The sequence below is a fragment of the Cervus canadensis genome, chromosome 23, assembly GCF_019320065.1.
Source record: "Cervus canadensis isolate Bull #8, Minnesota chromosome 23, ASM1932006v1, whole genome shotgun sequence".
Classification (NCBI taxonomy): domain Eukaryota; kingdom Metazoa; phylum Chordata; class Mammalia; order Artiodactyla; family Cervidae; genus Cervus; species Cervus canadensis.
In genome coordinates this window covers 50,422,958-50,435,299 of record NC_057408.1, presented here as the reverse complement: position 1 = coordinate 50,435,299, position 12,342 = coordinate 50,422,958, and the positions used below count along the sequence as shown (strand labels likewise).

General features: G+C 41.8%; 1 non-coding gene across 1 annotated transcript; it reads right to left on the bottom strand.

The window, feature by feature from the left end:
• Positions 1–2,943: 2,943 nt before the first annotated feature.
• On the bottom strand, positions 2,944–3,015 carry TRNAC-ACA. Its single transcript has one exon. It is a non-coding gene; the product is annotated as a tRNA-Cys (tRNA).
• Between the last annotated feature and the right edge of the window lie 9,327 nt (positions 3,016–12,342).

The window sequence follows — 12,342 nt, the reverse complement described above, 5'->3', positions numbered from 1 at the left end:
CCTGTACTCTTCTTGTCGTCTCATATTTCTATGCACTTCCATACACACGAATTAAATTTGGATTTTTTTCCTTTTGTTAATGTCTCTTACGTCAATTTAATTAGCTCAGCCAAAGAACCTAGAAGGGAAGAAAAGAAGGGCTTTCCTCCCCATCCTGGGTACCAAAAATATATACCCCACACTTCACTGTGCAGCATCTTCCAGATTCTCCTGAGATTTCCAGAACATGTCCTCTTAAAAACCAAGAAGAAGGAAGTCTCTCTACTTCAGCGTAAATATTCTGCTCATATAAGTCTTAAATGCAGGAAGAAAAGCTTGGATAGGATCCAGGAAACCCAATATCTTAAATTAGTTTTTGTGACAGCCTCTGAAAAAGTTTGAAGGAAGATCTGTGTGCAAAAAAAAAACAAGACTTTTTTGCATAAATCAAAAAGGGATATTGCTCTGTGAATTCGTAGCATCCCAAACCTCTGTTCTTTGGATTCAAACTCAGCCTTATCTATCTGTGAATATAGGCCTGTTTGTAATAATTTTGGAGCTTTTGTTTTTCATTATCCTTATTACTAGCACCTTGTGTTAATAATACTATCTCTGCAAGTACTTTTTAACCAGTTCTTCTCTCCACCCAAACATACACAGGCATGATTTAATTTTTTTAAAAAACTATCATCTGCTTGAAATACAACTATATTTGCCATGAGTTTACTATTTTAAAGCTTCAATTATTGTTTCTTTAAATTATGTTAAGTCCTTCCTTCCAAGGGGGCTGCATGATTTTGCTCCTTACCAGTCAATGTCAGTAATAGCAATACAATAGCAAAAATAATTATCTATCGAACACTGACTATGATAAGTGTTTCATTAGAGTTATTTCCTTTACCCTCAAACAATCTCCTTTCTAGATACTACTACTAATCCATTTTACAGATGAGAAACTAAGACTCCAAGTGCTTAGGTAACTTACCCAAAGTCACACAACTGCTACACTGTTGTTAGGGAAATTAAAATGGAGGTAGTCCTGTTCAGGAACAGATCGGAGCAGGCCTCTGACCTGCCTGAACACTACCGAGATTGATGTGCCTGCCCGAGAGCTCACCTATTGCTACTAGCAAGTCATAGTGCATTTTTGATAAGAGAGGAAGTGAGGCTTGGAATTATCTCAAGCCCCTGGAGCCCTAGCCAGCCCCCCAGGGTCTGGAAAATCTTGTGACTCACAAAATCAAACAAAGAGCATTGTAAAGAAAAAAGGTAAAGTAAACCCAGTGCAAACTGATGATGATATCAGTTTTTACCCTGGGATTACAAGCGAGAGTCCCCCAAACTGCAATCTGAAGTCTTAGCCATGGGATGGACGCACCACCAGAGACCTTCTCCCAGCTGGGACTCCAGATTGCTGTTAACCAAGGACTTCTCAGCAGTTTTCAAGTCTGGATATTTGTGGGTCAGCCCAATTTGGTGATGTATGTGCTGTTACTTTTCTCTACTGTTTTTATTTCTCTTCTTTTAATGATTGTACATTGAAATTAAGTCAAATAATCCTCTACCAAATATTCAAAATGTTTAATGTGTGCGGCAAGTGGTTTCTTTTGTAACAAATCCTTCGAACCTAAAACAAAAGTTAAACTTTGAGCAAAGTAGAGATTCAAAGTCTCAGTGACTTCAGACAGTACTATATTATACTAATATATAGACAGTATATATCATACTAGTTTACATGTTCATTTGACCTCAGACAGTAGTATAATATATTAGCTTACATATTTATTTGTTCCAGAGTTGTTGTATAAATTACAAATATAAATTACTATGAGATGTAACTTGTGATTTGTCTTAACTGAAAATACGTTTCTTTTCTTATTAATTTTTAAATAAAAATTGTGTTTAATGGGAATCAAATGCTACTAACACAACAGAAATTGGTTTTGTTAGACTACAAACATCACATACTTATGAACTTTGCTTTCTGGAATAAATATGTTTCTAAAAATATGTGCATTAATGTGCACACATTCTTACTTATGTCATCAAATTGTTGAAAGGTTAAAACCAGTGCCATCCTGAGTCATTATTTAAAATTATTTCATATCTAAGAGTGTAGCAGAAGTTTCAGTGATGTGTTTAAGTTTAAAAAAAAAAAGAATTATTCTATAAGATCACCATTTAATACCCATCATATCATTCATCATCATATCTTATTAAATCATTGTGTAATTTAATACCACAGATCATATGATTGCCAGTGAGTCAAGACTTTTGTGAGTCAAATGAGATGATACATATAAAAACGTCTTACAAAGAATAGGTCCTAGACCAGCAAAAGAGAAGGAAAATTACATTTTCTGGGCTGCTTCTTTAACAGCAGTGACTTGCTCTGTGTTAGCAATGTCCCATTTAATCCTCTGATTGTCCTGGGAGGTAGATTTGGTACTTTTATTTCTTTTTTTTTTACCAATGGATAAACTGAGACTCTTGAAAGTGAACTAACTTCACCAAGACACACAGCTAATAAATGACAAAGTGAAGTTTCCTACTCAGGACTGGCTGTTTCCAAAGTTACTGTGCTTCCTCCTACCATTTGGTCTTCTCAATATTACTGTACAATTACCATTATTTTTAATTACTTTATTATTCTTATTGTTATTTATTTATTTTTATTTTTTGGCCATGTCGCTAGGCATGTGAGGTCTTAGTTTCCAGAACTTAGTTTCCAGACCAGGTATTGAACCCACACCCCTGCTCTTAACCACTGGACCAACAAGGAAATCCCACCATTATTATTAGAGAGGAAAGAACCATCAGCTTTCATAAAAGTGAAAGTGAAGTCACTCAGTCGTTTCCAACTCTTTGTGACCCCATGGACTGAAGCCCACCAGGCTTCTCCATCCATGGGATTTTCCAGGCAAGAATACTGGAGTGGGTTGCCATTTCCTTCTCCAGGAGATCTTCCCAACCCAGGGATTGAACCTGGGTCTCCCGCATTGTAGGCAGATGCTTTACCATCTGAGCCACCAGGGAAGTCATAAAAAAAAAGCACATGATTATTTAACGAAACGTGAGTTTTAAGCCGGTAGTTTAAACAACTCTTCTTGCTTTTTCTGAACATTTTAAAATAAATGAAGAGGTTATGTGTAAATATCATTTTAAAGACATTTTAAAGAGACAAGTAATGAATAAGGTTGTACTGACAGGTATTAAAAATGTGATAAAGTTGCAATTATTAACTGGTTTATTAACTAACTGGTTTATTAACTGATTAACTGGTTTATTAACTGATTTATTGCAATTATTAACTGGTTTATTAACTGATTAACTGGTTTATTAACTGATTAACTGGTTTAAATCATTAAACCAGTGTTGTGCTGATGAATAACACATAAGAGGAATAAATATCAAGTATATAAGTACAAAGAAATAAACACTACTGGGACTTCCCTGATGATCCAGCAGTTAAGAATCTGCCTGCCAATGCAAGGGACATGGGTTCAACCCCTGATCCCGGATGATTCCACGTGCCTTGGAGCAATGAAGCCCCTGCATTGCAACTACTGAGCCTGTGCTCTAGCACCCAGAGCTGCAATTACCAAAGCCAACTCTCCCTAGAGCACATGCTCCACAAGAGGAGCCACCGCAATGAGAAACTTGTACTCCACGGGAGAGGAACCCCCCTCACCATAGCTAGAGAAAGCCTACACACAGCAGTGAAGACCCAGTGCAGCCAAAAGTAAATAAATAATTTAAAAAAAAAACACTACTATGTAATTTTTAATGGCAAGAATAGAATACTGGGACACGGGGTGTCTGGGACTTCCAGAAGCTGGAAGAGGCAAGGAAGGTTCCTTCCCCAATAGCTTTCACCAAGCAGATGGTCCTGTCAATGTGACTTGGACTTCTAACCCCTGGACCTGTGAGGCAATGAATTTCTGCGGTTCTGAGCCACCTGGTTTGTGCTACATTGTTACAGCAGCTCCAGGAAACTAATATATATGGTATAATCCCCTCTCCCACAAAAGGTGCAGGTAATTCCCAGAAAGAAAGTGAAAGTCACTCAGTCATGTCTGACTCTTTGCAACCCCATGGACTATGCAGTCCCTGGAATCCTCCAGGCCAGAATACTGGAGTAGGTAGCCGTTCCTTTCTCCAAGGGATCTTTCCGACCCAGGAATCAAACCGGGATCTCCTGCATTGCAGGCGGATTCTTTACCAGCTGAGCTACCAGGAAAGAATCCACTCCAGTATTCTTGCCAAGAGAATCCCCATGGACAGAGGAGCCTGATGGGCTCCAGACCATCCCAGAGGATGCTGGGAAATACTGAGAAGTACTCTGATGCACCACCATAAAGCAATTCATAGGGAACTGGGGAGCTACTCCTGCTTGCAAGTGGAGGCAACATCTCTGTTTTATACATATACTCTCAGCTTCCATTTTGCTATTGCTTTTCATCTTTAAATTGGGATATAAGTCTTGTCGCCCTCAAAGGATTTCTGCATAGAATTAATATCTTTTTGGGAAGCACTTTAAAAAGAAAGGAAGGGACTTTCCTGGAAGTAAAGTGGCTAAGACACTGCACTCCAGCTGCAGGGGGCCTGGGTACAATTCCTGGTTAGATCCCACATGCCCAACTAAGAGTTCACCTGCGGCAACTAAAAAGATCCAGCATGCTGCAACTAAGACCTGGTGTAGACAAATAATGACTAAATAACTTTAAAAAATAAAAGGAGGCACATAAATACAATAAAACGAGGTAAAAAAGTGATAACTTTAATAATAATAATAATAAACATGCTGAACATAAGTGGCTATAAGGCTGTATTTTGTTGTTAAGTTGCTAAGTCATGTTCAACTCTTGGAGCCCTCCATGGACTGTAGACTGACAGGCTCCTCTGTCCATGGAATTCTCCAGGCAAGAATACTAGAGTGGGCTGCCATTTTCCTCCTCCAGGGGATCTTCCCAACCCAGGGGTTGAACCCGTATCTCCTGCATTGCAATTTAAGGTAATTGTCAGCTAGGCCTAATGTTTTTGAAATGGCTTGCAATCTCATGATGCAACACTAGCATGTTAAAATAAGGAGCTACTGGGCCAACTCAATGTATGGTATAGAGACAGACTACTCTGAATAAAGCTGTCTGTGTGGTTTACATGCACTAGAGCAATAGTATGTGATGGCCATTCCCTGGAGGTGCACACAACAGACACTTCTTATATTCGGCTGTCACTGGAAGGCAAAGGTGTTGCCACATTAATAAAATCTCAAGACTTCCCTGACCATTCAGTGGTTAAGACTCTGAGCTTCCAATGCATGGGCTGCAGTTTCAGTCTCTGGTCAGGGAATTAAAATCCCACATGCTACTGCTGCTGCTGCTAAGTTACTTCAGTCATATCCGACTCTGTGCGACCCCATAGCCGGCAGCCCACCAGGCTCCCCTGTCCCTGGGATTCTCCAGGCAAGAACACTGGAGTGGGTTTCCATTTCCTTCTCCAGTGCATGAAAGTGAAAAGTGAAAGTGAAGTCGCTCAGTCGTGTCTGACTCTTCACGACCCCATGGACTGCAGCCTACCAGGCTCCTCCATCCATGGGATTTTCCAGACAAGAGTACTGGAGTGGGGTGCCATTGCCTTCTCCACCACCTGCCACAGGGCACAACCAAAAAAGAAAAAATAAAAAGATAAGAGTGTAGCAGGTAAAGCATTGCCACTCACTAGGATAACTCACTAACCTAAGACAGCAGACTTGAATGTGAGATGTGACTGCTTTGCAAACTGCTTTGCAAACTGCTTTTTTTTTTTTTTTTTTATTAGACTACAGTTGATTTGGGCTTCCCTGGTGCCTCAGACAGTAAAGAAGCTGCCTGCATTGCAGGAGACCTGGGTTTGATCCCTGAGTCAGGAAGATTCCCTGGAGAAGGGAATGGCAATCCACTCCAATATTCTTGCCCAGAGAATTTCATGGACAGAGCAGTCTGGTGGGCTACAGTCCATGGGGTCGCAAAGAGTCTGTTTTGACTGAATATTGTTTCAGTTGTAGAGCAAAGTAATTCAGTTATAGATATACATATTAAACTGCTTGTGAAAATCACTGTGCTTATCATAAAAATTAAAAAGGGGGAGGAGAATGTTGAGAATCATTGGTCTAAGGCATTGATTTCATATCAGTTATTCCTGACAAAGTGCAGAGAAGTCTGTAGGGAGAGTTTAAACTCCATTTGTTTTCAGTCATGGTATGTGCAGCCTCGATCTCAAAGTCATTTGAATAGAGTTGTTTTTAGCTGATGGTTTTGAAGTTCTAGAAATGGGCATATCTGAATTTGGATGTTAAGTAGTTACAGTGGTCTAGGCCACCCTACGGCTGAGAGCCTTAACCCAAGAGGCCCTAATGTGTGTCCTTTGCACCAGAGGCAATCCCTGGGAGTGTCTCCATGTGACCTAAACCAAAGTGGTTTTAAAGAGTGTTAGAATGTTCTTTTAAAAAATTGAAGTTGGGGCTTCCTTGGTGGTCCAGTGGTTGAGAATCTGCTTGCCAGTGCAGGGGATGTAGGTTTGATTCCGGGACTGGGAGGATCCCACGTGGGCCTGGGAGCGGCAACTACTGGAGCCCCCGTGCCCTAGAGCTACAGCAGGAGAAGCCATCACAAGGGGAAGACCCTGCCTGCCACAACTAGAGAAAGCCCACAGGCAGCAACGAAGACCCAGGGCAGCCTTAAATAAAGATACAAATACCTTTTCTTTAAAAAAAAAATGTTAAAGTTGGACTTTCCCCGGTGGCTTAGCATGTACCTCAGTGGTTAAGACCAATTCAGGGGGGTGTGGATTTGATCCTGGTTGGGAAATTAAGATCAAACGCCACATGGCCCCCCAAAATAAAACAAAATAATCAGATTTTTTTTTAATTGGATATGTTAATCACATTTACAAAATACCTTCACAATGAGACTTAGTGTTTGGATAACTGGCTGCCATAGCCTGGTCAAGTTGACATATAAAACTAACCAGCACAATTTCTAATAGTGACTTCTGGCCACCAGATCACAAGGAGACATTGCAAGTTTGGTCTAAATTGTATTCTTTGTTCCCATTCCTTCCAAAATCACAAAGAAACAATCATGTAAATTTAATTTACATTGATAGCATTTATTCATGGTTAAACAATACTTACAGAGTCAACAATTTCATATATAACAGCTCTACCACCAGGAGAAAAAAAAAAATATCCCTTAGTGGTTTGTGGATAAGTTTTTGAAAACATTTATTTATAGCCAAGAATTGCCAGAAATAACAACCAAATTAATAATTAAATAGCAAGCTTTTATTGCAAAAGGAACAAAGCTAAAATAAATAGGCACCATCTAAAATTTTTCAATATACAAATTCATAGAGCTTTTATTTAACCAAACAGTTATTACAATAATAACTAACAACCTGACACCTTCCAAGTTCCCTGGCACGCCTGGCCTCTAAATTCGAGAAAGCTGACAGGGGCAGTCTAGCAATTCATCCTGCGTGGGAGGAAGTAAGAGAGAAATCAATGAAAAATTATGGGAAAACATGCGGGCAGGTGGGAAACACTCTAATTTGGTTTGTATTATTGCCTAGAGAAGAATGGATTTTTACAGCCGTAAACTCAAATATGCAAAACTGTATTTTATTTTCCTGTAACTGAATTTCATTTCTGCCCTGAGCTTCTATTACTACACAACAGCAGAAATGGTCATCTAATAATTTCTAGGTAAACTCAGTCAAATCAAATGTCATTCCACATTTTCAGTCAGTCAATACAGGAATTTTTTTCCCCAGTAAAACCCAGGGACACCCACCTCCACCCCATTCTACTCTTGTCCAACCCTGCAACCCCATGGACTATAGCCCTCCAGGCTCCTCTGTCTATGTGACTTTCCAGGGAAGAACACCAGAGTGGGTTGCCAAGCCCTCCTCCGGGTGGATCTTCCCAATCCAGGGATCGAACCCGGGTCTCCCGCATTACAGGCAGACGCTTTATCCTCTGAGCCACCAGGGAAGCGCCTTCCTGACACCAGGGAGATCCAAATCGCTGACATCTTCTGCAGGTGGGTTCTTTACCACTAGCGTCACCTGTCTCTGGAGACCACTTCTAACCATGAGCCTTCTCTCAGCCAATCCTGCTCATCTCTTGAACACTTGGGGACCATTAAAATTGTGCTTATCTCTTGAGCACTTGGAGATCTTGAGCACTTGGGGAGCATTAAAAAATGCTCTCCTGCAAGCCCACAGGTAGACTCGGAGGGCAGGCTCAGGCTCTCTGCCCAGACCTCCCCTTTGGGCTTTGTCACTGCCAAACTATACTTAGGAAGGGGACTTCATTGTAAAGCTTGGATTTATCCTCAGCTCTCACATAATCACAAAAAAAAGCAATGCCAAAGAATGCTCAAACTACCGCACAATTGCACTCATCTCACATGATAGTAAAGTAATGCTTAAAATTCTCCAAGCCAGGCTTCAGCAGTACATGAACCATGAACTTCCAGATGTTCAAGCTGGTTTTAGAAAAGGCAGAGGAACCAGAGATCAAGTTGCCAACAACCGCTGGATCATCGAAAAAGCAAGAGAGTTCCAGAAAAACATCTATTTCTGCTTTATTGATTATGCCAAACACTTTGACTGTGTGGATCACAATAAACTGTGGAAAATTCTGGAAGAGATGGGACTACCAGACCGCCTGACCTGCCTCTTGAGAAACCTGTATGCAGGTCAGGAAGCAACAGTTAGAACTGGACATGGAACAACAGATTGGTTCCAAATAGGAAAAGGAATACATCAAGGCTATATATTGTCACCCTGCTTATTTAACTTATATGCAGAATACATCATGAGAAATGCTGGGCTGGAAGAAGCACAAGCTGGAATCAAGATTGCCAGGAAAAATATCAATAACCTCAGATATGCAGATGACACCACCCTTATGGCAGAAAGTGAAGAAGAACTAAAGAGCCTCTTGATGAAAGTGAAAGAGGAGAGTGAAAAAGTTGACTTAAAGCTCAACATTCAGAAAACTAAGATCATAGCATCCAGTCCCATCACTTCATGGCAGATAGATGGGGAAACAGTGGAAAGAGTGGCTGACTTTATTTTTCTGGGCTCCAAAATCACTGCAGATGGTGATTGCAGCCATGAAATTAAAAGACGCTTACTCCTTGGAAGGAAAGTTATGACAAACCTAGACAGCATATTGAAAAGCAGAGCCATTACTCATCAACAAAGGCCCATCTAGTCAAGGCTATGGTTTTTCCAGTGGTCATGTATGGATGTGAGAGTTGGACTGTAAAGAAAGCTGAGTGCTGAAGAATTGATGCTTTTGAATTGTGGTGTTGGAGAGGACTCTTGAGAGTCCCTTGGACTGCAAGGAGATCCAACCAGTCCATCCTGAAGGAGATCAGTCCTGGGTGTTCATTGGAAGGACTGATGTTGAAGCTGAAACTCCAATACTTTGGCCACCTGATGCAAAGAGCTGACTCATTTGAAAAGACCTTGATGCTGGGAAAGATTGAGGGCAGGAGGTGAAGGGGACGACAAGGGATGAGATGGTTGGATGGCATCACCGACTCAATGGACATGGGTTTGGGTGGACTCTGGGAGTTGGTGATGGACAGGGAGGCCTGGTGTGCTGCGGTTCATGGGGTCGCAAAGAGTTGGACACAACTGAGTGACTGAACTGAACTCACATAGTCCTAACCTCCCTGGAATATAATGTCGTCACACACACTGTCAGACATACACACAGCACCAGGGCAGGAGGCAGGGCTCTGGGACCCTGTTCACCAATGGTCAACTCTATACTCAGCTATCACTGAAACACTAGTTTTCCCAGCTCATCGCCTAGGATGGGGCAGTGGTGCACGCACAGACCCTCGCCTCAGTATGCGGGGACTTTTCTTGCTCATCTATTGTTTCTGTAAAAGAAACCCTTAAGGTTATTTTTTTACCAAGATTTTTATTTTGGCTGTATCACCCTTTGCCAGAATAACAATGTTCCATTGATATAATGAGTTAAAAGTTTTGGCAGACTTCCCTGATGGTACAGTGGATAAGAATCCGCCTGTCAGTGCCGGAGACACGTGTTCTATCCCTGGTTCCAGGAAGATTCCACATGCTCCTGAGCAACTAAGCCCTTGAGCCACAACGATTGAGCCCACCTGATGCAGCTACTAAAGCCCAAATGCCTAGAGCCAATGCTCCACAAGGAGAGAAGCCACCGCAATGAGAAGCTCGCACACCACAACTAGAGAGTAGCCCCTCCACTCGTCACTAGAGAAAGCCCATTCGCAGCAATTTCATGGTTGCAGTCACCATCTGCAGTGATTCTGCAGCCCAGGAAAATAAAATCTGCCACTGTTTTCATTTTTTCTCCATCTATTTGCCATGAAGTGATGGAACCAGATACCATGAACTTAGTTTTTTGAATGTTGAGCTTTAAGCCAACTTTTTCACTCTCCTCTTTCACCTTCATTAAGAGACTTTTTAGTTTCAGCTTGGAGCCATTTACAAACATCTAACAACCTCCTCAAAGGAAGCTCTGCTTAACGTCCACTGAAACATCCTTGCACAATGCAGTTTAGAGGATAACTACCCAACTCCCCATGCTTCCTCTGTGGCTCAAAGTAGTAAAGAACCCAACCGCCAATGCAGGAGATGTGGGTTATTTGATCCCTGGGTTGGGAAGACTGCCTGGAGAAGGAAATGGCACATCAATCCAGTATTCTTGCCTGAGAAATCCCATGAACAGAGGCGCCTGGTGGGTGACAGAGGGCAAACCTCCACAGGAACCCCTTCACTTGAAATACAAGACCTGGCATTCCTAGACTTCTGTCCAACTGGCTAAAAATTCAGAATTGCCCACTCCTCCCTTCTAGTTTGATAATTTAATAGAAAGACTTATAAGACTGAGGAAAGTGCTATATTTATGACTGTGTTTTATTTATTTATTTATTTATTGACTGTGTTTTATTATAAAGGATGAACTCAAGACCAAACAAAAAGAGAAATCTTCAGAGTGAGGTCTAGGAAGTTCACAAATATAAAACGTCCACATCCTCTCCCTGTGGAATTAGGACACATGACCCTCTTGGCACTGCAATATGTTCACCAACTGGGAAACGGACCGAACTTGTTGTCTAGAATTCTTACTGTTGTTCAAATCTCAGTCGTGTCTGATTCTTTGCAACACCATGGACCGCAGCACACCAGGCCTCCCTGCCCTTCACCGTCTCCGGGAGTTTGCTCAAACTCATGATCATTGAGTCGGTGATGCCGTCCAACCATTTTATCCTCTGTCACCCCCTTTTCTTCCTGCCTTCAATCTTTCCCAGCATCGAGGTCTTTTCCAATGAGTTGGCTCTTTGTGTCAGGAGCTTCAGCTTCAGCATCAGTCCTCCCAGTAAATATTCAGGGTTGATTTCTTCAGGACTGACTGGTCCTTATCAGGGTTTCATTAAGCAGGTGTGACCACTGGAGCCATTGACCATGTGACTGGATTCGGTCTCCAGATACTCTCCCCTCTGCCAGGGGTCGGGCTGCTCTCACTCGGCTCAAAGCTGCACCCCTCTCATCACACGGTTGGACTTTCCAGAACAGCCAGCCCCGACCCTAAAGCTATTAAAGGCGCCCACGTGACTCATCTCATTAGCATAAATGTGGGTGTGGTCTGAGGGAGCCTCCCTGAATAAGAGTCATTTCTCTCCCTGGGGAAATTCCAAGGGCTTAAAAATCTCCACCTCAGGACTTCCCTGGAAGGTCCGGTGGTTAAGAATCTGCCTGCCCCTGGGTGGGAGGGGAGTTTGGGAGAGAATGGATACATGTATATATACGGCTGTTCACTCCAAACTATCACAACATTGTTAAACCGACTATACCCCAATACAAAATAAAAAGTTAAAAAAAAAATAATAATAATAATCCAGCTGCCAATGCAGGGGACACAGGTTTAATCCCTGGTTTGGGAAGATTCCACATGCTGCCAGACAACCGAGCCCATGTGTCACAGCTACTGAAGCCCATGTGCCTAGAACCCATGCTCTGAAACAAGAGAAGATGTAGCAATGAGAACCCCACACAGGGCAACTAGAGAGTAGCCTATGTGCGGCAAGGAAGACCTAGTGCAGCCAAAAATAAAATAACATAAATAAATAAATAAATAAAAATTGCCACCCCAGGAGCCTCCAGCAAAGACCAGACAAATTCTTTATTATCCAACACCTTCTTGCTGCACTTAAGATAGGTAAGTAGATAAATGGAGACTCCTGAAATATGTCTTATGAAAGCCTAATAGATGGCTTTGTTTTATTCCCTCTAGGTATCATTTTACCAGTGAAATTA